Here is a 4,408-nt window from a genome sequence, read left to right on the forward strand (position 1 = left end):
CTTCCCCCGCCCGCCCGCGGCCCCATTGGGCTGCGCGCTCATGCCGGGCGCGGCTGAGGCGCGACCGTTACCAGCGGGGGGAGCGGGAGCGACCGCGGGGCCGGGGCCGGCCTTGGCCTCGGCCTCGGCCTGGCCTGGCCTGGCCTAGCCTAGCCTAGCCTGGGGTGCAAGGGAGGACGCGCTCTCGCTGGGGCGCCCGGAGCCGAGGGGGCTCCGTCCTTGCCGCAGCGTGGAGGTGGATCTCGATTGTGCTTAGTGCAGCCCCGTCCCTCCCTCCTCGTGCCCGGGCTTGTGCAGGGCAACGTCTAGGCTCTTAGGCTGTGGGACGAGCAGGCGGCAGCCCGCGGGCAGACCATGCCGGTGGTTTCTGCGGAGCAGCCTCAAGCCACATCATGTCTCCCCCTCTGGAGGGGAGGGGGTGCCGTTCACAGGTTGGGGGGGGAATACTTCATCCCTCCCCCCACTTTAAAAGAGCTTTGGAGAATCAAGTGGACCAGACACTAGGCTGTCCCTGCGGAAATTATTTCCACTGTGGAAGTTTATATAGTTGTGCTGGGTGTTTCTGTGTAGCCGCTGATCAAGTGATGTGGATTGCATTCCCTCCTTTCCCCCCCCCCCCCCCTTAGAATTGTTGTCGATTAAAATTTTGCAGATTGAATACCCTGCGTAAAAATATGCTGACAGTTCTGGTTCGGTTTGGTGCATGGGTCCCAAGGAACAGGCTGGGATTTCATCTTTGCCTTGTGTAACTGTCTGATACTCTTTGAATTCCAACCTAAAGATTGCCTCAGTCCTTAAGCAGGTGGAAGATAACAATTTATTTAAGCTCTGGACGTGTTCTCAAGTATTTTTGTACGCCCACTTAAGTGACTGGCTGTTCTTTGTCACAGATAGGGAAAGTGCTTTGAATTCTGTTACCTACGAAAGTTGAAATACTATTGCAAAGGGGGAGTGGTATGGGTCTGGTCTGGTCTGCACAAAATGTGGGGTATTACTTCTGTGTTCAGGGTGTCTTGTTCAGAGTTAGTATCTAGAATTTTTGCTAGAAGCCTGATGCTTTAATTGACAGGTAAATCTCCTTAAAATGACCTGCCTCTGAGTACGACAACTTTCAGTATAGGTAGCCATCAAAATATCAGAGTGTTTCACTGTGTGCCAACAAATGCCATTTAACTCCAGAGAAAGGGTCATTCTTGGCATTTGCCTGAAAGGAAAACCAGAAAGGAACTGAAGTTCACTAAATGATGGCTAGTGGTATCTGCTGTTGAGGTAACTGAAAATCGGCCACGTTTGACCCAGGGGACCACTGAGCAAACGGATTGTGGGAGCTTGCCAGGATCTGTTAGCAAGTGCGAGCATGTGTTAAAGCTCTGAATTTCAAAGTGCTTACTACAGTGCATGTTTAGAGCAGCCTTTACATATAAATTGTTACTTGGTTTAAAATTGAGATGTTATGCATGTAATTAGTGGGCCCGATTCACCTCCCACTTAACCCTTTTACGTTATGGCAACTCCATTGATTTCAGTGAATTAGTTAATTTTATAATGAACATGAGTCTGATCCTGTCTTTATTTTATCAGGGATTAAATTGGACTGGAACTACTAACTGGATGAGAAATAGTTATGAAGTACCTATTTTGACTTCTTTTCTAGCAGAAAAGATTCCTTTATTTAGGGGACAAAAGGTCTTTTTACCCTTCCGCTGTTGTGAGGTTCTCGGAATGGTCGTAAGCCTCTTCTAAGGCAGATCAAATGTAAAAGCAGTTGGAGTGGTTTGTGGTCACATGGGGAAGTCCTGAGACTTAATTGTCAAGTCTGTTTTCAGAAGTTCACAATGTATAAATGGAATTGATACTAGAACTATTCCAGAGGAGAAGACCAAAAACTCCAACTCCCCTGAATGGGGTAGGGTAGAAACTTACTGTTACTGTATTGTCATGCACAAAATAGGAAGTTAGATGCTGCATAATTCAAATCTGGTTTAAATGATCAAGTTTTAAATCTTTTGGACAATTGAATCAATTTGAGGAAAAACCTATCCCCATGGATGTAAATAAACAAATCTCTACTTGTCTGGCAAGACTAGTTGTCTGATGGGCATATAATAGCAAGTTCATTAAAGATGGGAGAACAAACAAGGGAGCTGTGTCAGGCTAAAACAATGAATTCTATCTATATGGCTGCTCTTGGGTATTTGAATGGGGAGCAAAAATACTTTGCCTTCAAACACTGATGAGCACCAGAAATTAATTCTGCTTACTGTTTTCCACTGTTATTGAAGTAATCACCCGGTCTGAAAATTAATACTCAAACCTCGTGTGCAAGTGCACATTATATATCTCTTGTAAAATAGCCTTATAGTAGCTGTTTGGTAGCAGTGTGTTTCCATAAGTAGTGAGAGACTCCAACCTGCTCTGGTTATATGGTCACTAAGTCAGTTTTACCACTGTTGTTGGCAACCATTTAGGCTGGATGTGAGTTCACTTAAGCTTGCTTGGCAAGGTTCTTTGGGTAGATGTGTGATATCTTTTATTAGATGAACTGAGTAGTTGGAAAAAAGTTCTTAGCAAGCTTTCAGGCGCAGTCATCCCTCATCAGGCGTAGGAAGTCTCTTCTGTTCTAAGACTCCAAGGAATGAGAGAAGCTAGAAGTGTGACAGGATGTCAGTGAGAATGTAAATGGGTAGAAATTAGAAAGACAAAAGGTAAAGTAGGGAAGTGGGGGTTGGGAACCGAAGGTGAGGAAGAGTGTTTGCTTGGTGTGCTTCTCTGATATCAGAACTTGTGACAAAGTTGCTTAATTGAAATAGGCAGGGATGCCTTATGCCAGCCTTTCAAATTGGCTTCAGTATTATTTATTTATTTTTAATCTGGAAAACTCTATGATTCCTTTTTCACGTGCATGGAAATATGTGGAATGTGAATTCTTACCATTTTTACTTTAAATTTGAAATGTACATTGGCCCAGCCTTAACTTTGGCTTGGTGACTTGATCAAATTAAGTGAAATAAATCACACCCCTTAGAGCTGAATGGTAAAGCTACTAGCCAGAGGTTGCTACTGAAGTAGCACAAGAGTACTTGCTGTCAATGAGCAAGGCCATGGTGAATCCTATTCTCCTGGATTTTGGGGAAAGAGAAAATACCAATTGATGGATGATGTATGGGCTCAGTCTTCTACTAACCAGAGCCAATATAAATAGAGACCTACTCAAATCGTGATTTCTGTGAATGCTGTGAAAAACAGCAGTTTCTGCAGTTTTGCATAGAATCACTGGGGAGGAAGACTGACTTACTGAGAATAAGATGGTGGCTCCCAGTGACCACCCACGGGACAGGAGGAAGCTCTGGGCATGAAGGGGAGCAACCAAGGCAGTAGCTGCTCCCTCCACTGCTGACTTGGCTGAGAGGGCTGCCTTTCACATGGTCCTGCCCCTCTCTGCCATTCAGCAGCAAGGGGGTGGGGCTTGGTGCCCTGTGGCCAGTCAGTGTGTGTGGGGTGGGGGGGCCTGCCACAGTAAGTGCCAGTTGCCATTTTCATTGACTATGATCGCCCCATGAAATTGCCTATCTGCCGCCTCGATTTTGGGTAGGTTCCTAGGTAAAAGTTCCTGATAGATTTGATGTGGTAAGAAGAAAAAATAATGCTTTTGCTTCTACCTGAAAGCTTCCTGGTTGCGCTGCAAGCAGGTTTAGGCAATGAAACGCTAATCCCTTGGTTTTACAGTGTTTGCAAAAGGTGTCCTCTGTGGATGCCTTCCTCTGCTTTGTTTTCAGTCTTTGTCCTCAGTGGGTTGGTCCTTGGGCTAGATTCTGATTGGTAGTTGGAAAAAAAAATTACAATTTGCATTTTGCTGGAGCTTGATGAAACTGAATAGGAAGGGAGGCTTGGAACTGGTCTCCAGATTTGGGCAGGCAGCATTGAAATTGTGGCTTCAGAAAGTTTTAGTGTCTTAAATAACAAGGGCCTGGTCTGCATAAAAATTGAATGTATTAAACTAAATATCACATTTTTTGTGAAGCCTCCTAAATAAGGAAAACATAGAGTGGCCAAATATGATACTAAAACCACAATGTGGGTTCAAGAATGTACATCCTTGGTAATCATAGTCCAGGAAACCCATGAAATGGAACTTATACTTCAAGGATTTACACTGAGACTGTTTGGGATTTTAAAGGCCAGTTTAAAGATGTATTCCACTTCACACCAACATATTGTAGAAGTTTTCTCCCCTCCAACATCTGCTGCTCTTTGTCATTAGGAACACAGGAACTGCTGTATCTTATCCCTGACATCTAAATGGCATTTGACTCATGCTGAAGAGGAAGGGGCCAAAATCTCAGTAAGTGATAACTATGAATTAAGGTACATACAGAAGATTTTTATTCCCCCCCCCCCCCCCCCCCCA

At 44.7% G+C, this 4,408-nt stretch overlaps 1 protein-coding gene across 1 annotated transcript in view; it reads left to right on the forward strand.

The window, feature by feature from the left end:
• YY1 (YY1 transcription factor) overlaps window positions 1–4,408 on the forward strand; it is a gene marked incomplete at its 5' end in the record, with an annotated part of 38,578 nt that overhangs the window by 470 nt on the left and 33,700 nt on the right. The window lies entirely within an intron of this gene.

This window comes from Alligator sinensis, unplaced genomic scaffold, assembly GCF_000455745.1.
Source record: "Alligator sinensis unplaced genomic scaffold, ASM45574v1 scaffold1385_1, whole genome shotgun sequence".
In the NCBI taxonomy this organism is placed as follows: domain Eukaryota; kingdom Metazoa; phylum Chordata; order Crocodylia; family Alligatoridae; genus Alligator; species Alligator sinensis.